We start from the raw sequence: 25,877 nt of genomic DNA on the forward strand, positions 1-25,877 counted from the left end.
CCTGGCTCTATAAAGCCCAGAAAGCTCCATGAAACTTGTTCCAGAAATCCGGTCACACATCCTCACTACCTAATCTATTTTTATTTTTGGCTGTGAGGGACCTAAACCAACAGATAAAAGAGAATGTTAAAATGGACACAATAAAACAAGAATAAAATACCTTCATAAAAGATGTACCTACATTGAAAATTCTCAGCTTACGGCAAAAGTACATGTGTTAGTGGGCCTTTGTGCAAATAGCATCCGTGTTTGCCTGAGAGGTTGTTATCAATAACATTTGATGTTTTACACTATTATTGTGGATTTGTTGTTGCTCAGTGAATATTGGATGATTTATTGTTATTTTGTTTTTACTTCATTTCTTTATAGAGTCATAGATCTTGGGCATATACTTTTTGTCAGTGGATAAAGTCAATGATGTTAAAAGAAACACACACAGAAGTGGGCAGAGACAACCAAGTTAACAACAGATGACACACCAGTACAGCAAGGATCCCAAACTCAATTTATGTGGGGGCTGCTAGACATAAAGTCTGGATGTGTCTGGCATCACAAAAAAAAATGTTCAAAACTGTAGAAAAAGTACAAACAATCCAATCTTCTCAATCTGCATTAATAACAGTTCAGAACATTAACAGTGCTTCGTAACATGAACAAGATTGGTGATCCCGTTCTCTCTCATCACTTGGTACTTTGCATAATCCTTTGCTTTTCTGGTTGAGTAATGACATATCGTGATTTCCATGTGAACGCCCCCCACCCCTAAAAAAAAAAAAAAAAAAAATTTGGTCTAATTCACAAAGTATGAACCGTAAACGCTGATAGCACCTTAAGTTACACTTTATTTGAACACACAATTTGATTCACCTAAGCATCCTATTGCGCTAATTATATACCGACCAACACAAGTACAGTGACAAAGTTTGACAGCTAAGTGCAGTTTGTTCCTGATTTTCCCTTAGTTCCAATAAGCCACCCATGCCATAGTTTAGTATGTGCTGGCTTTGCACCAGGAACACATTCGCAGAACAATGGAGTTACATAGATGACATTTGGAGACCGATTTCAGTCATGATTGAGGAGGTAATTGTCAGAAAATTGTCACCAAAAATAACATGCGCATCTCTACTCATGCTCACATAAATCTCTGAAAATATGGACGGAAATTTGTTAACTTGAACATTGCAGCATTCACACGTGACGTGCAAAAGATATCTGAGCCAAGCGGTATTTTGTCACTGGGTGTGAGTGGTGGGATATTTAGGACGACATGTTTTGTACATGCAGGATCATTACCTCCCATTGATCAGATGTTGTAGGTTACAGTGCGTCTGCTTGGGCAAAATGGGGCCCCTACGGATGAGGCCCTACAGACAGTGCGCGATCTGTGCGTAGGGAGGGGCATCTTAGCTTGTCATGATGATGGCTTCTCCATACTACTGCTGCCATGATCAGACTTCCACAGAAGAGTGCCAAGTTTTCACCAGCTTTTTGTTGACATTGTTTGTTTCACTCAAACTGCATGTGGTTATTAGCGCTTGTGATAATGAATTAGATGTTATCAATGAGGCTCATTTCAATAGAGGTGGGCAATTTCTCCTCCAAATATATGCACACTACCTTATTTAAATACTCTCAAATAAAAGTGGCGCACTGAGACACATTCTGCTAGGCAGTGCAGTTAATGAAGCATTTCACCATCTGTGCGTGCTTTGTGAATTAAGTGAATCTGTTTGCTCCATTTTTACCGGTTAGCACGACATTAAAGGCGTGTTATTCTTTAGTGAATTAAGCCCTCTGTCTCCGTTTTTTTTTTTTATATTAACTGCTCTTATTGTTAACTTTTCTCTTTTACTGCAGGTTTTTAAAAACACATAACTGGAACTGGGTAACATCTTTTCCTTCTACTTGGTGTCCCTTCAGAGTTTTGTTTTACCAAAAGAGCTGTCATGAGCCTGAGCTATTTTATCACGCACACACACACACACACACACACACACACACACACACACACACACACACACACACACATCCTTGTTAACCTCCCTCTGCAGGACCCAACTTAATTTACCGAGTTCTGGGGTCCACCCTTTCTAGTGGTCCAAGAACTATGAAAAAAATCAGGCAACTCCCAAAAAAAATCTTGTTACTAAAAATCACTTTCAATAAACACAATTTGAAACTTTTTTTTTCATGTCAGTTTTTCAGTCATATCTGGGGCCTGTTTCTAACATTCCGGCTTTGCGGGGTCCACCTTTACACACATGAGATTTTTAGTCAGTTATGGGGATCGCTTTTAATATTTCAACCTTAAGAGGTCTACCTATACACACATTATTTTTTTAGCCAGTTATGGAGCTTGCTGTTAAGATTTAAGACTTGTTAGGTCTGCCTTTATAAAGAGGATCTATCAAGTTCAACCCCAACCCTAATCTAACCCAAACATGCATTTGTGTGGACTTAATCATTTGAGAAAACCTAAAAATTTTGTTAGTGTTATTAATACTTTCATCTGGCTAAATATACTAGATATACATTGAAATGTGCATTCTAAAATACATTCTGAAGTCTTTATTCAGATTCTGGTCCATTTTCCTTGGTCACAGTCTTAATATTCTTCAATTTGTTCAGTCATATTGGTACATTTTAAAATATTTAAATTCTGCATTTTAGCTAACTATAAAGTACACAGGATTTACAAGTAATAATTGTCGAGTCAAAATTTTAAATGGACACATTACAAATGTAGCCAATGAATAAAGGAACTTATTTAATCTAACATTTACGAACAGGAGAAGTGGAGCATAAAAAAAATCACAAACAAATAGTGAACAAATGGTGAAACAGGACCAGCCATGTGTTTCTATCTCTGTTAAGGGAAGCTGTTTCACTCATATTTTCTCCTCATGGTGGTTATTCTCTTTTTGACAAAGTACTTAACAGCTCGGTGCTTGTGGTTCTGCAGCAATGCATCTCTCGCAGTCAAGCTTACCAGGAACCTGATTTGTCAATATATACTTCCTTGAATGTTTATTTACTGCAGCACATTCCTCTGGGGTCCAGCTTCTTTTCACAACTTTTCCGTTACCTAAGGGCATAGGAAGAGCACTTTTTAGTTTACAACTTAATTAGAACAAAATTGCATAAAGAATACATTCACTTTATGTACAATTATCCGACAATATAATTCAAATGAGATATTTTATAACGTCAACTATCTTTGTCAACAGTGATGAGCCTACAATAGACATAAGTAAATCAGTTAATATCTGAGATATTAATCCGGTCATTTAAGTTGCTAGGTGGTCTTCAGTGTCAGCTGTTTTGATATTAACAAAATTAAAAATAGATGCACAAAAGGGTAACATTAGAATGCCCCCAGTTTTGGTGGTGGGGGAAAGAGGTCTCTCATTTTCTTGATTACTTTTAAGCAGTTTTGCATTTGACCAGAATGTCACTGCTGGTAGATGAAGCAATTCCTGGACCCTACAGAGGTTGCACAGGCAGTCAAACTCCACCATGGCAGCACATTGGGATGCACCATTTCTCTGACAAAACCATTAAGAACAGATACAAGTTGTTGCAAAATCAGGGAAAATAAAAAATAAAAATCAGAGAAAAACTTTTTTCAGACAGTGTTTTACATGTATGGGGAATTTGCTTTGATAACGTGCTACACATGGACAAACAAAGATGATAAAAGTAAATTTGGAAATATATAATGTGTAAAAAATTAAATGCAAGCTGTATAAGAATGGTATCTGCCTTGGTGTGACAATGTGTGAATTTGCATATTCACTAATAGGTTAATCTAGAGCAATTTTTCTTTCTCTCTTTTGAGGTAAATGTGTCATGTATACATTACCTCTATTTAAAAATAGATGTAAACAAACATCTCACATATAATCAAGGTTAGCAATGACCTGTAACTCACATGAGAAAGGATGGGTCAATTTTCATTTTATGACAAAATTCAAAAGTTTAGACCTTACATGTCTAAGAAAAAAAGTCAAGTGGTGTTTAATATACCTTGCTTGGGTCATCTAAATCTTAGTAAGCAGCATATGTGAGGATAATTAGATACTGATACAGTAGTAACAATTGGGCAATTTAAAAGCAACTGTGATAAAGTTATATATTGAAAAGGATTACTCTAAACTCACCTCCCTTTTTGGCAGACTTTTCATTACTTGGGCCACGAGATGCGGAGGTACAAGAGGTCACTTCTATCACTTCTGGGATCAGCCCATCTGAAATGATGATTTTTAAGTACAGAAAAAAAACACAGTATAGCAATATTCTAAAACCAAAATTAACTGCACCTGTATAAGAATGCTTGGTCAAATTTAATATACTCTTGTTTTGAGCAGATTGATTTGCAGAGGTACAGAGCAGTCCTTTTGGGAATCATTGTCAGTATCATCACTGTCTGAGTAGTCCACTTTGAGAAACTCCTTTGATAATTGATAGCTCTATGGAGGGAATTAAAAGAAATGTGTTGTTAGTTTCTGCAAGCTACTCTTATATGCTGTATTAATATAAAGACTAGAATTTCTTTGCTCAAAATAATTAAAATTTCTGTCCAATATCTTAACTGGTAGACGACCGGTGCTGTACACATCCTCTGAAATATGCCAAAACCTTATATCACAGGAAATTTTACATATAAAACATGGAAAAGGCTCCAAAATTTACAACAAAGAAGCCACAAGAAACCATATTTCAGAAATCTGTTATGTGTGTGTGAATGATTGGCTTGGTTGGAATAACCATGACAACCTTAGATCCATACGGAGGGCCCCACAAGTAGCCATCAGAAATCTGTTATGTGTGTGTGAATGATTGGCTTGGTTGGACACCCATGGGCGCATGTTTCAACAATCCATCTATAGGTGTGTGTGCCACTGGTTCGTTTGGGCTCTATGAGGAGAACCACTAAAACCGTGTGATCCAATGGTTGGCTGAATGCTGTTTAAGGTACCTTCTGACTAAAGAACAGCTTTCCAACTAAAAGCTGTAAACTAAGAGAACAAGAAAAGGTCTACAAAGTTTATTTCTTACAACAAAGTCGCACTGAATGTTACCCGTTGGCTGGCATCTTGTTTGATGTTATCATCAGGGTCAGAGTCCTGCCAAGTTCTGGCTGGTTCAGGCAGCGCACCATCAACAGGAGCCTGAGAGCCTGTCACCTGGAATTAAAACCACAAATAACTTACCAACCATACAGACACCACAAATGACAGACTCAAGACCTGTATAGTTAAATCATGTGAAGTTAGTCCCCGAAACCAAACAAGCTTTTCTAACTAAAGTGTTCCAGTCAGTTCTGGATGTCTAATCAGGTCCTATAACAGCATCTTTATGGATGTAGTGGAGCATCCTTCAGCATGACACTTTAGCCGTTTAGCTGTTGAGGATGTGTGGAACTATAGCTGTAATATAATCAGCCTCCATAATGTCCATAACCAAAATATGATCTAAAAACATGAGACAACCTTCGATCCATACGGAGGGCCCCACAAGTAGCCATCAGAAATCTGTTATTATGTGAGTGTGAATGATTGGCTTGGTTGGAATAACCAAGACAACTTTAGATCCATACGGAGGGCCCCACAAGTAGCCATCACAAATCTGTTATGTGTGTGTGAATGATTGGCTTGGTTGGACACCCATGGGCGCATGTTTCAACAATCCATCTATAGGTGTGTGTGCCACTGGTTCGTTTGGGCTCTATGAGGAGAACCACTAAAACCGTGTGATCCAATGGTTGGCTGAATGCTGTTTAAGGTACCTTCTGACTAAAGAACAGCTTTCCAACTAAAAGCTGTAAACTAAGAGAACAAGAAAAGGTCTACAAAGTTTATTTCTTACAACAAAGTCTAACTGAATGTTACCTGTTGGCTGGCATCTTGTTTGATGTTATCATCAGGGTCAGAGTCCTGCCAAGTTCTGGCTGATTCAGGCAGCGCACCATCAACAGGAGCCTGAGAGCCTGTCACCTGGAATTAAAACCACAAATAACTTACCAACATCATACAGACACCACAAATGACAGACTCAAGACCTGTATAGTTAAATCATGTGAAGTTAGTCCCCAAAACCAAACAAGCTTTTCTAACTAAAGTGTTCCAGTCAGTTCTGGATGTCTAATCAGGTCCTATAACAGCATCTTTATGGATGTAGTGGAGCATCCTTGAGCATGACACTTTAGCCGTTTAACCGTTGAGGATGTGTGGAACTATAGCTGTAATATAATCAGCCTCCATAATGTCCATAACCAAAATATGATCTAAAAACATGAGACAACCTTCGATCCATACGGAGGGCCCCACAAGTAGCTATCAGAAATCTGTTATTATGTGTGTGTGAATGATTGGCTTGGTTGGAATAACCAAGACAACTTTAGATCCATACGGAGGGCCCCACAAGTAGCCATCAGAAATCTGTTATTATGTGTGTGTGAATGATTGGCTTGGTTGGAATAACCAAGACAACTTTCGATCCATGCGGAGGGCCCCACAAGTAGCCATCAGAAATCTTTTATGTGTGTGTGAATGATTGGCTTGGTTGGACACCCATGGGCGCATGTTTCAAATATCCATCTATAGGTGTGTGTGCCACTGGTTCGTTTGGGCTCTATGAGGAGAACCACTAAAACCGTGTGATCCAATGGTTGGCTGAATGCTGTTTAAGGTACCTTCTGACTAAAGAACAGCTTTCCAACTAAAAGCTGTAAACTAAGAGAACAAGAAAAGGTCTACAAAGTTTATTTCTTACAACAAAGTCTAACTGAATGTTACCTGTTGGCTGGCATCTTGTTTGATGTTATTATCAGGGTCAGAGTCCTGCCAAGTTCTGGCTGGTTCAGGCAGCGCACCATCAACGGGAGCCTGAGAGCCTGTCACCTGGAATTAAAACCACAAATAACTTACCAACATCATACAGACACCACAAATGACAGACTCAAGACCTGTATAGTTAAATCATGTGAAGTTAGTCCCCGAAACCAAACAAGCTTTTCTAACTAAAGTGTTACAGTCAGTTCTGGATGTCTAATCAGGTCCTATAACAGCATCTTTATGGATGTAGTGGAGCATCCTTGAGCATGACACTTTAGCCGTTTAACTGTTGAGGATGTGTGGAACTATAGCTGTAATATAATCAGCCTCCATAATGTCCATAACCAAAATATGATCTAAAAACATGAGACAACCTTCGATCAATACGGAGGGCCCCACAAGTAGCTTTCAGAAATCTGTTATTATGTGTGTGTGAATGATTGGCTTGGTTGGAATAACCAAGACAACTTTCGATCCATACGGAGGGCCCCACAAGTAGCCATGAGAAATCTGTTATTATGTGTGTGTGAATGATTGGCTTGGTTGGAATAACCAAGACAACTTTAGATCCATACGGAGGGCCCCACAAGTAGCCATCAGAAATCTGTTATGTGTGTGTGAATGATTGGCTTGGTTGGACACCCATGGGCGCATGTTTCAAATATCCATGTATAGGTGTGTGTGCCACTGGTTCGTTTGGGCTCTATGAGGAGAACCACTAAAACCGTGTGATCCAATGGTTGGCTGAATGCTGTTTAAGGTACCTTCTGACTAAAGAACAGCTTTCCAACTAAAAGCTGTAAACTAAGAGAACAAGAAAAGGTCTACAAAGTTTATTTCTTACAACAAAGTCTAACTGAATGTTACCTGTTGGCTGGCATCTTGTTTGATGTTATCATCAGGGTCAGAGTCCTGCCAAGTTCTGGCTGGTTCAGGCAGAGCACCGTCAACAGGAGCCTGAGAGCCTGTCACCTGGAATTAAAACCACAAATAACTTACCAACATCATACAGACACCACAAATGACAGACTCAAGACCTGTATAGTTAAATCATATGAAGTTAGTCCCCAAAACCAAACAAGCTTTTCTAACTAAAGTGTTCCAGTCAGACCTGATGTCTAATCAGGTCCTATAACAGCATCTTTATGGATGTAGTGGAGCATGCTTCAGCATGACACTTTAGCCGTTTAGCTGTTGAGGATGTGTGGAACTATAGCTGTAATATAATCAGCCTCCATAATGTCCATAACCAAAATATGATCTAAAAACATGAGACAACCTTCGATCCATACGGAGGGCCCCACAAGTAGCCATCAGAAATCTGTTATTATGTGAGTGTGAATGATTGGCTTGGTTGGAATAACCAAGACAACTTTAGATCCATACGGAGGGCCCCACAAGTAGCCATCAGAAATCTGTTATGTGTGTGTGAATGATTGGCTTGGTTGGACACCCATGGGCGCATGTTTCAACAATCCATCTATAGGTGTGTGTGCCGCTGGTTCGTTTGGGCACTATGAGGAGAACCACTAAAACCGTGTGATCCAATGGTTGGCTGAATGCTGTTTAAGGTACCTTCTGACTAAAGAACAGCTTTCCAACTAAAAGCTGTAAACTAAGAGAACAAGAAAAGGTCTACAAAGTTTATTTCTTACAACAAAGTCTAACTGAATGTTACCTGTTGGCTGGCATCTTGTTTGATGTTATCATCAGGGTCAGAGTCCTGCCAAGTTCTGGCTAGTTCAGGCAGCGCACCGTCAACAGGAGCCTGAGAGCCTGTCACCTGGAATTAAAACCACAAATAACTTACCAACATCATACAGACACCACAAATGACAGACTCAAGACCTGTATAGTTAAATCATGTGAAGTTAGTCCCCAAAACCAAACAAGCTTTTCTAACTAAAGTGTTCCAGTCAGACCTGATGTCTAATCAGGTCCTATAACAGCATATTTATGGATGTAGTGGAGCATCCTTCAGCATGACACTTTAGCCGTTTTGCTGTTGAGGATGTGTGGAACTATAGCTGTAATATAATCAGCCTCCATAATGTCCATAACCAAAATATGATCTAAAAACATGAGACAACTTTTGATCCATACGGAGGGCCCCACAAGTAGCCATCAGAAATCTGTTAGTGTGTGTGTGAATGATTGGCTTGGTTGGAATAACCAAGACAACTTTAGATCCATACGGAGGGCCCCACAAGTAGCCATCAGAAATCTGTTATGTGTGTGTGAATGATTGGCTTGGTTGGACACCCATGGGCGCATGTTTCAACAATCCTTCTATAGGTGTGTGTGCCACTGGTTCGTTTGGGCTCTATGAGGAGAACCACTAAAACCGTGTGATCCAATGGTTGGCTGAATGCTGTTTAAGGTACCTTCTGACTAAAGAACAGCTTTCCAACTAAAAGCTGTAAACTAAGACAGCAAGAAAAGGTCTGCAAAGTTTATTTCTTACAACAAAGTCTAACTGAATGTTACCTGTTGGCTGGCATCTTGTTTGATGTTATCATCAGGATCAGAGTCCTGCCAAGTTCTGGCTAGTTCAGGCAGCGCACCGTCAACAGGAGCCTGAGAGCCTGTCACCTGGAATTAAAACCACAAATAACTTACCAACATCATACAGACACCACAAATGACAGACTCAAGACCTGTATAGTTAAATCATGTGAAGTTAGTCCCCAAAACCAAACAAGCTTTTCTAACTAAAGTGTTCCAGTCAGCCCTGATGTCTAATCAGGTCCTATAACAGCATCTTTATGGATGTAGTGGAGCATCCTTCAGCATGACACTTTAGCCGTTTTGCTGTTGAGGATGTGTGGAACTATAGCTGTAATATAATCAGCCTCCATAATGTCCATAACCAAAATATGATCTAAAAACATGAGACAACTTTCGATCCATACGGAGGGCCCCACAAGTAGCCATCAGAAATCTGTTATTGTGTGTGTGTGAATGATTGGCTTGGTTGGAATAACCAAGACAACTTTAGATCCATACGGAGGGCCCCACAAGTAGCCATCAGAAATCTGTTATGTGTGTGCGAATGAGTGGCTTGGTTGGACACCCATGGGCGCATGTTTCAACAATCCTTCTATAGGTGTGTGTGCCACTGGTTCGTTTGGGCTCTATGAGGAGAACCACTAAAACCATGTGATCGAATGGTTGGCTGAATGCTGTTTAAGGTACCTTCTGACTAAAGAACAGCTTTCCAACTAAAAGCTGTAAACTAAGAGAACAAGAAAAGGTCTACAAAGTTTATTTCTTACAACAAAGTCTAACTGAATGTTACCTGTTGGCTGGCATCTTGTTTGATGTTATCATCAGGGTCAGAATCCTGCCAAGTTCTGGCTGGTTCAGGCAGAGCACCGTCAACAGGAGCCTGAGAGCCTGTCACCTGGAATTAAAACCACAAATAACTTACCAACATCATACAGACACCACAAATGACAGACTCAAGACCTGTATAGTTAAATCATGTGAAGTTAGTCCCCAAAACCAAACAAGCTTTTCTAACTAAAGTGTTCCAGTCAGACCTGATGTCTAATCAGGTCCTATAACAGCATATTTATGGATGTAGTGGAGCATCCTTCAGCATGACACTTTAGCCGTTTTGCTGTTGAGGATGTGTGGAACTATAGCTGTAATATAATCAGCCTCCATAATGTCCATAACCAAAATATGATCTAAAAACATGAGACAACTTTTGATCCATACGGAGGGCCCCACAAGTAGCCATCAGAAATCTGTTAGTGTGTGTGTGAATGATTGGCTTGGTTGGAATAACCAAGACAACTTTAGATCCATACGGAGGGCCCCACAAGTAGCCATCAGAAATCTGTTATGTGTGTGTGAATGATTGGCTTGGTTGGACACCCATGGGCGCATGTTTCAACAATCCTTCTATAGGTGTGTGTGCCACTGGTTCGTTTGGGCTCTATGAGGAGAACCACTAAAACCATGTGATCCAATGGTTGGCTGAATGCTGTTTAAGGTACCTTCTGACTAAAGAACAGCTTTCCAACTAAAAGCTGTAAACTAAGAGAACAAGAAAAGGTCTACAAAGTTGATTTCTTACAACAAAGTCTAACTGAATGTTACCTGTTGGCTGGCATCTTGTTTGATGTTATCATCAGGGTCAGAGTCCTGCCAAGTTCTGGCTGGTTCAGGCAGAGCACTGTCAACAGGAGCCTGAGAGCCTGTCACCTGGAATTAAAACCACAAATAACTTACCAACATCATACAGACACCACAAATGACAGACTCAAGACCTGTATAGTTAAATCATGTGAAGTTAGTCCCCAAAACCAAACAAGCTTTTCTAACTAAAGTGTTCCAGTCAGACCTGATGTCTAATCAGGTCCTATAACAGCATCTTTATGGATGTAGTGGAGCATCCTTCAGCATGACACTTTAGTCGTTTTGCTGTTGAGGATGTGTGGAACTATAGCTGTAATATAATCAGCCTCCATAATGTCCATAACCAAAATATGATCTAAAAACATGAGACAACTTTCGATCCATACGGAGGGCCCCACAAGTAGCCATCAGAAATCTGTTATTGTGTGTGTGTGAATGATTGGCTTGGTTGGAATAACCAAGACAACTTTAGATCCATACGGAGGGCCCCACAAGTAGCCATCAGAAATCTGTTATGTGTGTGTGAATGATTGGCTTGGTTGGACACCCATGGGCGCATGTTTCAACAATCCTTCTATAGGTGTGTGTGCCACTGGTTCGTTTGGGCTCTATGAGGAGAACCACTAAAACCATGTGATCCAATGGTTGGCTGAATGCTGTTTAAGGTACCTTCTGACTAAAGAACAGCTTTCCAACTAAAAGCTGTAAACTAAGAGAACAAGAAAAGGTCTACAAAGTTTATTTCTTACAACAAAGTCTAACTGAATGTTACCTGTTGGCTGGCATCTTGTTTGATGTTATCATCAGGGCCAGAGTCCTGCCAAGTTCTGGCTGGTTCAGGCAGCGCACCGTCAACAGGAGCCTGAGAGCCTGTCACCTGGAATCAAAACCACAAATAACTTACCAACATCATACTGAGAGTAATTCAAATAAAAGAGACAAAAATCTTCCTTTTTTTAATAACAAATTAATATTCCAACTTGCATACTTGATCTTACTGACTTACTTTTTCACGCCATGGCCATTTAGAATCACCATAGTTGTAATCGATTTCAGTTCCCATTTCTATGTTTTTGATGGCAAAAAGGCACAAATGGGGCTCGTCATTTACTATTTTTTTCATGGTGCAGTTTGGAGACTTGTGGTTGTCATTCACTAATCTTCCAAGAGAGCCATCCTCTGTTGATGCATCAATACTAGGAAAGAAAAAACAGAAATCAAACATGTTGTATCATATAACTAGTTTTTTAGTAAAATAAAAGTTGGCTTACAGAAATAAAAACTTGCAACATTTCAAAAGAAAAGTTGAGAGGGAAACAATGTCTTTTTGAACGTCATAGCACTAAATAAAAAAAATTGTTAATGCCACAATCCTGATGTGTTATTGAAATATTGCTTCTGAGTGACTCACTAATTTAGGGTATTTTATTCCAGTCTCTTTCTAGAGTTCATAATTATTGTATAGAAAATATTTGGATATACATACCACCAGTAATGATTCTGCCATTCAAAGTCAAAGAGAAATGTACTCTCCTTTTCAGAGTACTGCTTGTTTGGCATTTTTCTGCTGACAGAAGTTGACCCCTGTATTCTAAGATGAACTCTCCTTGTTCAAAGTGCTGGGTAGCAAACACGCCTCTTCCTGCAAGGACATTTTATATAAAACCATTGGTTATGAGAAAATAAAGATACACCTTTAACCAAATAATTGTGGTGTTATCTTACAATTTTAATACTAAGTTCTCGCTTAGAAACAGAAATACAACAACCAATCTGAATTTGATTGTTTTTTGTGTTGTTTTATAAAATAAATAAATATATACTTAATGGATAAATGGTCTAAAAATGAGTTTATTACCTTTTTGATCATCAATAAATCTTTCCACTAGTCCAGGTTTGTCCTTTGAGGATTAAATGTAAAAGGCTGCTTCATCAGCAGGCTTTTTTCTTGCTTTCCTTTTGGACATTTCTGGCTCTAAAAAATAATTCAAAACATGGCAGAGAGAACTTTAACAAGCACTCTATATTAATTTTAAAAGATTTGTAATCATCCACTGTATAAAGACTGAAGGAATAAGCCTGGCCTGAGAACTAACAGAACAAGAGTGATTAAAGAAAGAATATTTTTCAGAAAATACTGATATATTAATGAAAATGTTTGTCGGTTTGAAGCTGAGCTTTGTTACTTTTAACTAGTCACAGTTCCAACCAGGTGCTGCATCCAAAGAAAAGTTATTTCAATAGTTTTACCAGTATAACTCGTTATACTTTTCAGGAGCTACCAACTCGTTTTTATTATGTTTGTGTTTGAAAAGTGAACGTAGCATCCTGATTAGCGGTAGCTAATTAGCCAATAAGCTAGTTTCCGGATTGTTTTATTTGCGTCAGAATGCTTGTGTTATTTAAAGAAAGCATTCTTACATGATAGAAAACCACCGAGAAATACAGAAGACATGCAGATATATCATAACACTGAGCACACACGTGTTTGACGAGTTTTGAAGTGGTTTCGGCAATTACGGCCAGAGTCCGGTTCTGGGCTTAGCAATTATGAAACATTAGCACATCGAAATCATCCTGAATATAACACGGAGCAATTATACATTCTGTCGTACTCTTTTACACCATTGTTTTTAAAACCACTGCAAGCTAAGATGAATAACAAGTTAAAAAGCCGGACTGTCTGAGGGGAAAACGTTACGCCATCCGAGTGACAATATACCGAATCCGAAGCCATAATCATTGCATATAAACCCCTCGGGGTCTGGACAAAAAGCATTTCTACATCAGTTTCTTGTACTTAGTATTTACATGCAGTTGATTTACTCACCGTGTATGTTGTGTTTCGTTATGAGCAGCGTGTCTTCGTCGCGGAGCAGTCTCAGTCTGGCGGCGTCACACGTGGCGAAGTGACGTTAAGCTGGTGGTTTTAGCCGCATGAAGCTAACACATGCAATACCTGCTGATTTAACTAATATGTAAACTGATGGTAAAGAATAAATTACTATTTATTTATACCTTTATTTTTATGTTTAGAACATGAAAAATGCACGAGATGCTGATTTAACTAATATGTAAACTGATGGTAAAGAATAAATTACTATTTATTTATACCTTTATTTTTATGTTTAGAACATGAAAAATGCACGAGACAGTTTTTAAAATAAGCCTAATAGAATGAGCGTATTTTTATAAAGCAAGTGTAATGAATATTAAATAACGTAGATAAATTGCAATTGTAATGCAGGAATTTTATGTTTACAGTATTATTTTAGCTGCTATGGTTACTAAAATAATAATTACCTGGTTTAAATCTACAGGAAATAGCATTTTATTTTCTTAATCAACACTCGGATCACGAGGTGCCCTGATTGGTTGAATCACACACACTTCCGGTAGTGTGTATACTTGCAATACCACTTGCCATGGTCGGGGGGCCGCTACTGAGCACACACACTTCACACACACAATTCTCAACATTGCAACCATGAGGGGTAAGTGAAAAAAATTCGTGAGGCATGTTGTTAGAGCATTTCAAGCTGTTTTAGAGTGGTTTCCCGAGTGGGGTCCATGATTTTGGACCCCACAACGACACAGGGCCCCACTTTGTTGGTGGGCTCCCTGTCTTCGGACCCCCCATACTAATAAAAACAAGTACACACACACACACACACACACACACACACACACACACACACACACACACACACACACACACACACACACGCAGACAAAGGTATTCTAATCCATCTCTCATGTAGCTTCTCTTGATAGAATCTCCTATTGGTAACTGTATAGCAGACGTTTTAGCATATAATCCCATACTCTGCTCTCTCACTTCTACTTTTTCATGTCGGAGCAGTCGTAGGTGGCCCCTATTGCAGTCATTGTCTTGTTAACTGTCGCCGTGTGACTCCTATGCATGATTGTGTGAATGTCAAAAATTGAACGTACCTAACTTTCTGACCATCCAACCTCCACTGTGGAACAAAAAACCTTACTATTGTATTGAGTAGGTACATTGAGCAACCTAGCTTCCTCCTGACTGCCAAATGTCCTGTTCTAAAATTTATATAACTCGACCTCTACGTCTTAAGCTTGATGAGCCAAAATATAAGATCTTGCTCTTGTTTCCTACCGTTTTAGCCTATTTGTTTTATCCAAATCCGTTCAATCTCTGATTATAATCTGTAGCCCTACGTATTTTTCAAATTTTTATTTATTTATTTATCAAATCTCCTCAGTTCTGTCAAACTCAGTGCACAATGAACCTCCCTTCCACTTTGAACCAAGCTTCACCAAATTTGGGAACGCCGTAGCAAGGAGTGCGATTTGGTTGTCGGACACTCCAAGTCCATATCTTTTTGCAGCACTTCACCCTATCAAGTTGGTGTTCTTTTGTTGTTGCTTCAGAGCGACCCCATCCATCACTCTTGAATGAGTCCATTGTTCAAATGAGTCAATTTTCATCATTGTGAGTTCCTCCGCTTTTCACTGTCTTTTCTCGTCCCCGAGGATGTTGTCTGTCCTCCGGAGTGTACTTGTCCTCCTCCAAGCACAACAGCAGTCTTTTCTTGTCCTTCGCCAAAGGTCAAAGGTGCTTCAGAGCCAGAACCTTTTGTGGTTGTTCACGGCTGCAGGCGAAGTCTCGGATTGGGTTTCAGGGACTCTGACACTGAGAATGACAGGCTGGGACGTCATACTTGTAAGACTATCTCCAAATGTAGCTGCTTCCATCAATTTGCTGGTAACGTTTGTTTACCAAACTTCAAATTCTTCTAATAACAGCGGCCTCGTTTTTATATCGTAAATCCTGCAACTCATCCTATTTTTGAGCTACATTTTATCTATAGTTCCAATTTAATCGGACAGTATGTTGTCTTCAATATCATTATTGAAAATCAACTCATCGAGGTCTGCGTTCCACATCAAGCCCTGATCTGTATGTCTTGACCTCTCACATGTTATTGTCATGCTTGCTCAAAAATGTGACTTAGAGTATGGTGCTGTGAATTCTCAATCTCCCCAATGAAATTGGATCCCACCTCGTAGTTCTTATCGTAGTTCTTATCGTAGTTCTTATCGTTCTCATGTTCCTGTTAGCCTGCAATTGTCCAAATCAAAAATGTTTTATTTTAGCTGTCTTTCTTTTGAACCTCTAAATCTCTCGTGTTGTTAACCTATCTACACCAGAACAAAAAAAATTACCACAGTATAACACCAAATGTATTCGAAAATTCATTGTCATAAAGTGTTGTATTATTACTATCTTCCACTATCTGTCCTACTCACTCCCTCCCTTTGAGGCTTGGCAACGCCCATGCCTCACACCTTGACAAACTTTTTGGGAGAATGCGTTCTTTACTACATACGATTCCATCATCATTTAATTTGACTTTCTTTCCAAAACGCTTCTCAATTTCTCAGTTCACACATCTTCTGCATGTGTTACTGGTTCTCCAGTTTTTTTTTTTCTCTAGTTAATTATCAATCCAAAAGCTACGTGTTTCTTTCTAACATTCAACCTGCTCAAAATCACTCTTTCATCAAAGTCGCTCTACTAATTTTCTATAGTAGTCGCCAACGACTTCAACCATTCAACCTGTAATTTCTTTTCATTCAGGCTATCATTCATCAATGTTCATTTGCATCTCAAACACAGTCTCCAAAAAGGAGTCTTTCTATCACATTGGTCCCAATTCATCCAAGCTCACCACACAACATTCATATATCATTTTCAACTCAGGTTTCCTGGTAGAACAATCCACCAATTAAAAAAAATTAACTAAAACAAACAATTGGCAAATTAATCTGAATTTTTTCTTTGTTTTTAAATTTGAAGAACTCAATCTCTCAGATTTAGCTTGCATTTAGAATTTTGTATAATCTTATAACACAACCAATCAATTATTCCTATTAAATGTAGCATTGCAAAATCTTAAATTCACAATTTAGCTTCTTCCAATTCTTGAAAGCATGTTCTGTCGTTTTTTTTTTTTTTCTTCGAATTTCTCACGTGGGCTCGACACTTTACATGCACTAGTGTGGATTAGTTTCTGCTCGCAAACAGACTTCTCTCTTTTTCCTCTCATTTTTATCTTTCAAAATCATTTCTGTTCTGCGGTGCAAATTGGATAGACCACAGTCTAGCAAATTTTTTTTATACTAAAACTTTAGCCAATGTTCATCATTTTAACATATACGCACACACATGCACAGCTCTCGCATGCAAAAGGTAGTTCCCAGCACCAATGATTCGTCACAGGCTGGCCATTTCCTGTGGTCGATCATGAGCTGGTCCCTCCCATGCACACGAGGACAGCACATTCTAATTTTATTTATTTACCTTCTAGAAGCAAGTTGCATTTCTTTACCACTTGATTTGCATATTTTAACTTCAGTGTAACACAATTTGATCCCTATTCATTTGTAATTGGGCCTACAAACAGCATTGTCATACTTCTTGTGTGGACAGGGGCTCTAACAATCTAAAACAATTTTTGATAACCTGACAATGACATGTTTTGCTGTCATATGGGAGAGGTTTCAGATCTTTTACATTTCGATACATGATTTGCATAGGACCGGAAACTCCTCTTGCCCCTTGCTTGAGCCGCGGCTTGAGCTGCGGCCTTGCACCTGCTCACAGGGGCCTTATTGTCTCCTGGTCTGACAAACACTTGTGACCGCATCAGTTTTCATCTTTCTAGCTTTTGTCTCTTGAATTCGTTCTCATCTCTTTGTGAAGATTTCAACCACACTCTAGCACTTCTACCACTTCTTCCACATTTCAAATTTCCTTGTACTCCATACATTTTCTTCCACTTCAGCATGTATTGCATACAATGAAGAAATCTACTTGCCATGAACTTCTCGTTTTAAAGAAGAGCAGAGCAAGAGATTTACCATTCTTATTTCCCATCTTAATTTTAGTAGTTTAAGGTTTTACAATTTTTTTCATTTTTTTTTTCTTTGAGGATCCTCAATGCAGGTTTAGATTGACCTTTCAACAAATTACTAGCCTGTATTATTGGCGTGGATCAATACTAGAACTGCTTTTTTGTCAATTTATCCTACCAGTCAAACACTCAATCACACTAACTCCAGCGCTTTTTTAGGCCTCATGGCTCGGACAAACCAAAGCCGTATCTCATAGCTCGGACAAACCAAAGCCGTATCTCATGGCTCGGATAAACCAAAGCCGTATCTCATAGCTCGGATAAACCAAAGCCGTATCTCATGGCTCGGACAAACCAAAGCCGTATCTCATAGCTCGGACAAACCAAAGCCGTATCTCATAGCTCGGACAAACCAAAGCCGTATCTTTAGCGCTTTAACTTACTTGTCCCCTGGTTCGTTGCACCGCCGGATCCCGTCAATCCACCTCTGTCAGACGAAGGCAGACCTAAGATGCTGGCCCAGCGAAGAATTCTCTTCCCAGGACTTTCTTTTCCAGGTCCTCCTAATGGACGCTGGCTTGTCGACAATGCAGCACGTCCTCCTTCGCCGGTCAGATGGTGGGTATGAGGATCCCGGGTTTCGGCACTAAAATGTTAGAGTTGTGCACACTCCAACTTATTTTGCAAGAACCACAAGGGAGACAAGCAAGTTCTTTTAGACACCTGCAGGTGGAGAGTCCATTCGTCGCTGTCTGAACAGCGATGATCGAATGAAGTCTGAAAAATTCTCCTTCCTGCAAGGGCATATTTATTAGGAGGAACAGAGTGGGGGTGAGAGTGGACAGGTTTGGTGAACCCCCGGCCTCTGGTAAGATCAGAGCAGGGGGTGTTTTACGATGTTATGGGAACCAGAACAACTTTGATTGCTTCCTCTGCAGCTGGTCACTCAAGCAGAGGAAGCAACCACTTTACTTTACTACGTTGTGAGAGCAAGACAAGATTGGTTAATCATTATAGTCTACATTCCAACATAATCCTATGATAAAGATAACCTGGAAAACCCTAACATCTCCCTCCTGTTTTATCATATGATTATGTCACCCCAAACAACAAAGACAAGTAAGAAAAAAAAACATATATATATATATATATGTATAATGAAGAAAGAAGAACAGCAAAAATAAAAACAACAAACAATGATAGCAACACCTTCCAGTGAAGATGAGGCATTACCTCAACACCCCAGATCAAACTTATTGTGTAAGCGAAAAACCTGCTGGCCAGATGTCATTAGCAGAAAAATTCTTACACGGCCCCTTTGCCACAGGCGACCAGAATGCTATCAATAAAAAAATAAAAAGAAAAACACAGAAACAGTACATCATTGTATCCATCACTTGCGAAGCATTTTCGATGGTCAAATCATCAAGTTTCTGTAAAACATGCTCAACAGAACAGCATCTACGCAATCCACGTCTCATTATCATTATCACAACTGTCACGTCTAAGAAGTTGTATATGTGCCCGTGTTTTCGTCAGCTGATGATGTTCTAGTCTGTAGGTGAGGTCTGTCACACACACCGGCGCACACACTCGTGTCCAGTTGGCAGGCAGCATCGGACAACTCCTGTGACCACAAAACCATGATCCGTACTGAACAGGCACGTGCACTCATAGGATGCAGGTGAGGCAGTGCCTCTGAACTTCTGGATGAAGTAGGTCCCGTCCGATGGTGCAGCCATGTTGGTAGTAGAGCCCTTACACCTTGAAAACGGCTCTCTCATCCTGGCACACAGCGGTGATGTCCAAAGCTCCCATCCGGTTTCCTCCTGGAGAGCAGTCGTCGTCAATGCATTTGTGGGTCCTGCAACCTTGGATGCAACATGTGTAGTCAGCAAGACTCGGAATGGTCCCTCCCGTCGTGGCTGGCCCAGTTCCTTCTTTTGATGACCTCGATGTAGACCCAGTCTCCTGGATTGATGGGGTTGTCGACCTGTGAGGAGGAAAGATCAAGCGGCAGTAAATTTGTCTTTGACACAGTTTGAGCGTCCTGATCATATAATCTGCCAAGGACTGCTCTTCATCTGTTGTTTGCAACTCTCATAGTCAATTGTAGTGCCCATTTAACTGGCAAATAGGAATGTTTGCGGGAAGAGTTTGAACACTTTCTAATGATTCCCTTGAACCAAAAACTATTTATGACAGGGGCATTCCCATTTATTGCCTCCTGGTGTAAAAGAGATTGTCTTATCCATGCCTTCTTTCTCCTCACACGCTCGCACCCACACAGGGTGTGAACACACACACACACACACACACACACACACACACACACACACACACACACACACACACACACACACACACACTATCATCACCATCAGTTCTCTTGCTCAGCGACAGGGGCGCCGCCATGCGTAGAGCCAATCAGTTTAGTCAGTCTTCGCCAGTTGCTTCTCCAGGTGATGGAGGTCCATGGTGACGACATTGGTCCATTGAGTGTGGGGGGCACCGTGGGGACGTTTCCAGCCGGCGGTTTCTGGTTGGAAGTTGAGGATAGCGTGAGTCGGGTGTTCAGGGGGGAGTCTTTTGACATGGCCGTACCAGCACAGCCGACGCTCTGCTGCCAGGTGGGATGCGGGGGGCTGTTGGGTGCGTTCCCGCAGCACAGTGTTTTATCCCCTCAATAGTGCGCAGTGCTCTGGTGTCAAAGCCATCGATTCTGGCAGCCAGGGTCATGTTGAGAGGCCAGGTTTCTGCTCCGTAGAGGAGGATGGACAAAACTGAGGTGTTATATATCCTTAGTTTGGTGTCTCTTGATATGGAGTGATGTCTCCACAGTGGTTTCCAGAGTGCTTTCATGGTAGTGGATGCCAGAGCTTGTCCATCCATCCGTTTCATCCATTCCATCCATCCATCCATCTTCTGTACCGCTTAATCCCCATGGGGGTCGCGGGCGTGCTGGAGCCTATCCCAGCCGTCATCGGGCAGGAGGTGGGACACACCCTGATCTGGTTGCCAGCCAACCGCGGGGCACACAGAGACGAACAACCATTCGCACTCGAATGGGACACACCTAGGGACAATTTGGAGTGCTCAATCGGCCTACCATGCATGTTTTTGGGATGTGGGAGGAAACCGGAGTGCCCAGAGAAAACCCACGCGGACACGGGGAGAACACGCAAACTCCACACAGGGAGTGCCGCAGGTGGAATCGAACCCGTACCCTACTAAATGTGAGGCGGACGTGCTACCCAGTGCACCACCGAGCACGTCTCCGATTTGTTTCTGGTAGCATGTTGCCGTTGCTGGTGATTATGGACCCAAGGTAGGTAAAGGATGTTACAAAATTGACTTCTCCATTGATATGCAGCGGCAGAGGGGATGGGCCTCCTGTGTTGTTATTACATTGTGGGTTCTTAATAACCAAACCGTATATTGAGGAAGAAGATGTTTTACTTTCTTTCAACACGCTTCATCACACACAGTCTACAGCCCGGAACATTTACATCTCCCTCGTCCTGTTCATGTTCGCAATTTCAAGTGCCCTCTGCTGTCCGGAGGTACGTGTTACATAAACAATGATAAGCAGATCTCCATTTGCTCATATCATTACATCTTCCTTTTTTTTAACTATCACTTTAACAGTGAACCATCCTCTATATTGACAAAACTGACGTTGTCTGTCTTATCTGATGCATACACTTGAAGACAAATAATCACTCTCTTTTAACTTGTTGAGCTCAACTCAGTTACCTTATAGTCATCAGAATTAGCTTACAATAACATCAGTCTGTATCACACACATATACAACTGTACTTAAAGAGATGTGTCATCAATGTAAACTAACATGTAAACATTTAAATCTGTTCAATGAGTCTCTCAGGTGGCTTGACTCTTCTTGAAGATTTTCTGATTGCTGGTTCTTGTGCATGGCTAGGTAACTCATGTGATGGAGTTTTGAGTGTGTTTTGAGCTTGTTCAGCAGCCTCAGATCTCTTTTCTTCAGTTGCAGTTTCTTTTAGAAGATCTCTGCGATTTTGTCTCAGAATAGCTGCATCTTCTGTTTGAATAGTATACAACTTTGGTTGAACTTCACTTAGCACATTTGCTTTTTGTGTCCACGTGTTTGTTTTGTCTCTAAACCTCACTTGGTCTCCAGCATGCAGTTCAGGTAAGTTCCTTGTTCCTCTATCATAACATAACTTCTGCTTTGCTTTTTGCTGCTCCTTGAACTTCTTCATGCTGTTTCCCTCCTTCGTCTTAAGCAAGTCATCCTGAATGTGCAGATTTGATCTCAGTCGTCATCCCACAAGTAGCTGCGCTGGCAACACACCACACTTAAGCGGTGTTGTGCGGTATACTAGCATGCTCTGGAAGAAGTCAGTTTCATGTTGAGCAGTTTGACACCTCATTTGTAACATCCTGGTTAATCCGTGCCCAATACATAACCTCACGTGCTCTCTTTTTGCATTTTTCGATTCCAAGATGTCCTGCATGTATCTTCTTGAGCATCTCTCCTCGAAGACTCTTTGGAATAACTCTTCCCTTGTAGATGATGCCTTCCACCACGGACAGTTCTGCTTTGACATTCCAGTACTCCTGAATAACAGTTGGACTGGCTTGTTTACAGTTGGGCCATCCATCTGTGATAGTTTTATATAGCGTTCTTAGTGTGTCATCTTTGCATGTTTCCTTTTTTACAAGTTACATTTTTCCATCTGAAACAGGCAATGCATTTGTGATCATGTTAACGTCGACTTGTACGTCATTGTCTATTTTGGAGTTAGCTGGCTGTTTTGGGTCGACAGCTCTGGACAATGCGTCAGCTGTGTACATCATCTTACCAGGAGTGTACATCACATTGACTGCGTAGCGTTGCAGTCGGATCATCATTCTTTGTATTTTCAGTACAGTCATTCAGCGCCTTCTGGAACAATGCACTCAATGGTTTATGGTCAGTTTCAACACTGATTGCTTGCCCTGAAACAAACTGGTGAAATCTTTCACAGGCATATGTTATGCTGAGCAGTTCTTTTTCAATCCGTGCATATCTTGTCTCCTCGTCTGTCATGGATCGTGAAGCATGTGCAACAGGCTGCCAATCACCATATTTCTGCATGAGTACTGCCCCAAGTCCACTTTGTGATGCATCTGACGAGATTTTAATGGGTCTCGCAGGGTCATAGAACTTCAGAATGGGCTCTTCTGTGAGCAACTTCTTCAGTTCGCACCACAATTTCTCATGATTCCAGTTCCATTCTATTTTCTTTTCAGTCAGCTGTCTCAGTGGCGCCATCTTTTCAGAAAGTCAAAGTCAAAGTCTGCTATATTGTCAATTTCTTCACATGCCAAGACACACAAAGAAATCGAAATTACGTTCCCACTATCCCACGGTGACAAGACATAGTACACAATATACATACAAGTAAACAGCACATAAAAATAAAAACAAGAAGGCACAAACAAAGAATAAATAAGAGTGATGAATAAATAATAAATAAACAAATAACACAATAAATAAGAGGAGCAAAAATGGAGCAAGTGTGCATACTGTTAGGGTTTTCCAGGTTATCTTTATCATAGGATTATGTTGGAATGTAGACTATAATGATTAACCAATCTTGTCTTGCTCTCACAACGTAGTAAAGTAAAGTGGTTGCTTCCTCTGCTTGAGTGACCAGCTGCAGAGGAAGCAATCAAAGTTGTTCTGGTTCCCATAACATCGTAAAACACCCCCTGCTCTGATCTTACCAGAGGCCGGGGGTTCACCAAACCTGTCCACTCTCACCCCCACTCTGTTCCTCCTAATAAATATGCCCTTGCAGGAAGGAGAATTTTTCAGACTTCATTCGATCATCGCTGTTCAGACAGCGACGAATGGACTCTCCACCTGCAGGTGTCTAAAAGAACTTGCTTGTCTCCCTTGTGGTTCTTGCAAAATAAGTTGGAGTGTGCACAACTCTAACACATACAGCAGACAATCAGAATATAGCGCAAAAGTACAGGACGCTACGCAGAAGGGGGAAGAGAGTTCAGGATCCTAACAGCCTGGAGAATGAAGCTGTTGGTAAGTCTGGTGGTGCGGGAGCGCAGGCTGCTGTACCTCTTCCCAGAGGGCAGAAGATCAAACAAAGAGTGAGCGGCGTGATTCACATCACTCACAAACGTGGTCGCCTTGCAGGTGAGATGGGAGGTGTAAATGTCCTTCAGGGAGGGGAGTGAAGCACCAATAATCTTACCAGCCGTGTTCACAATGCGCTGCAGGGCCTTCATGTTGTATTCAGTGCAGCTACCACCCCAGACAGCGATACAACTGGAGAGGACGCTCTCAATGGTGGCACGGAGGAGCACTTGCTCTCCCGAGTTTCCGCAGGAAGTACAGGAGGCGCTGAGCTTTCTTTGCCAGTGATGTGGTGTTGGCGGACCAGGAGAGGTCCTCACCGATGTGCACCCCCAGGACTCTGGTGCTGCTCACTCTCTTCACCACAGCACTGTCGATGGTCAGCGGCAGGTGTTGGGTGTGACCCTTCCGGAAGTCAACAACAATTTCCTTGGTCTTGTTGACGTTCAGCAGGAGGTTGTTGTCCCTGCACCACGCGGTCAGAAGGTCAACCTCCAACCTGTACTGAGTCTCGTCGCCCCTGGTGATGAGACCCACCAGAGTCGTGTTGTCAGCAAACTTCACTATGCGGTTGTCGCTGTAGGTTGCAGTGCAGACATGCGTCAGAAGGGTGAAGAGCAGCGGACTGAGCATGCAGCCTTAGGGGGCCCCCGTGATCAGCGTGATGCTGGCGGAGATTTTGTTGCCAACACGTACCACCTGAGGCCTCTGACAGAGGAAGTCCAGAAACCAGTTGCAGAGGTAGGTACTGAAGTCCAGCTTGTCGAGCTTGCAGATGAGTCGTTGTGTCACAATGGTGTTGAAGGCAGAACTGAAGTCCACAAACAGCAATCTCACATACGTGTCCCTTCTCTCCAGGTGGGTGAGGGCCGAGTGGAGGGCAGAGCAGATGGCATCCTCAGAGGACCGTTTGGCTCGGTACGCAAACTGGAAGGGGTCTATGGTGGGGGCAGAATGGATCTGATGTGCTCCATGACAAGCCGCTCAAAGCACTTCATGATGATGGGCGTCAGTGCCACGGGGCGGTAGTAATTGAAGCAGGACGGAGCAGGTTTCTTCGGCACAGGTACAATGGTGGCAACCTTGAAAAATGAAGGGACGATGGCCTGTTGCAGGGAAATGTTAAAGATGTCCATGAAGACACCCGTCAGCTCCCCAGCGCAGTCCTTCAGGACTCAACCTGGGATGTTGTCAGGGCCCGCCGCCTTACAGGTGTTGATAGCGGCATACGCCCTCCCCACGCTGTCGGCAGAGAGGCACAGGGGCCGCTCGTGTGGAGGGGGAGTGGTCTTCAGCGGGCAAGTGCTGTTCTGAGCGTCGAAGCGAGCAAAGAAGCGGTTTAGATCGTTGAGCAGACGGACGTCGCTCTGCGGCGCGGGCTTGTAGTCCGTGATGGTCTGAATGCCCTGCCAAAGGCTCTGTGTGTCCCTGCTGTCGTTGAAGTGGGCGGTAATCTTGCAAAAGAATGCCCTTTTTTCTTCCTTGATGCACTCGGACAGGTCGGCCCTCGCTGTCCTCAAGCCAGCCTCATCCCCCGCTCTGAAGGCTTCATCCCTGGCCCTCAGCAGCCTGAGGACAGCCCGTCAGCCATGGCTTCCAGTTGGCCCGAGCAACGATGGATTTCGAGTGAGTTCATGCACTCCGTGATGTAAGAGGAAACAGAGTCAGTATACTACTCTATGTCTGTCCGATCGTTGCAAGTGGCCGCCCGCTTAAACATGTCCCAGTCAGTAGTGCCAAAGCAGTCTCGAAGCGCATCAGAGGCAGCCTCAGGCCACACCCGCTTGCGAACCGGCCTGGATGCTTTCACCAGTTGTCTGTAAGCGGGCAAAAGCATAAAGGTTGGGTATGAATTTTCCCACGTAGTT

The 25,877-nt window shown here is 41.7% G+C and overlaps 3 long non-coding RNA genes across 4 annotated transcripts; all 3 read right to left on the bottom strand.

Moving 5' to 3' along the window:
• Nucleotides 1-2,556: 2,556 nt before the first annotated feature.
• On the bottom strand, nt 2,557-5,991 carry LOC125969399 (uncharacterized). 2 transcript variants are annotated; one of them, XR_011086906.1, is made up of 5 exons: nt 5,895-5,991; nt 5,085-5,189; nt 4,323-4,472; nt 4,164-4,250; nt 2,557-3,088 (listed from the first exon to the last, which is right to left on the bottom strand). It is a non-coding gene; the product is annotated as an uncharacterized lncRNA (long non-coding RNA). The 2 variants fall into 2 exon arrangements; XR_011086905.1 differs by having other exon boundaries at nt 5,062-5,189.
• Nucleotides 5,992-6,832: 841 nt separating this feature from the next.
• LOC137840290 (uncharacterized) lies at nt 6,833-8,625 on the bottom strand. The gene is made up of 3 exons (XR_011086824.1): nt 8,518-8,625; nt 7,707-7,811; nt 6,833-6,905 (listed from the first exon to the last, which is right to left on the bottom strand). It is a non-coding gene; the product is annotated as an uncharacterized lncRNA (long non-coding RNA).
• A 3,189-nt stretch (nt 8,626-11,814) lies between these two features.
• Nucleotides 11,815-14,183, bottom strand: LOC137840325 (uncharacterized). Its single transcript, XR_011086893.1, has 4 exons — nt 13,816-14,183; nt 12,844-12,960; nt 12,472-12,627; nt 11,815-12,181 (listed from the first exon to the last, which is right to left on the bottom strand). It is a non-coding gene; the product is annotated as an uncharacterized lncRNA (long non-coding RNA).
• Nucleotides 14,184-25,877: the final 11,694 nt, after the last annotated feature.

The sequence above is a fragment of the Syngnathus scovelli genome, chromosome 5 (genome assembly GCF_024217435.2).
Source record: "Syngnathus scovelli strain Florida chromosome 5, RoL_Ssco_1.2, whole genome shotgun sequence".
NCBI lineage: Eukaryota > Metazoa > Chordata > Actinopteri > Syngnathiformes > Syngnathidae > Syngnathus > Syngnathus scovelli.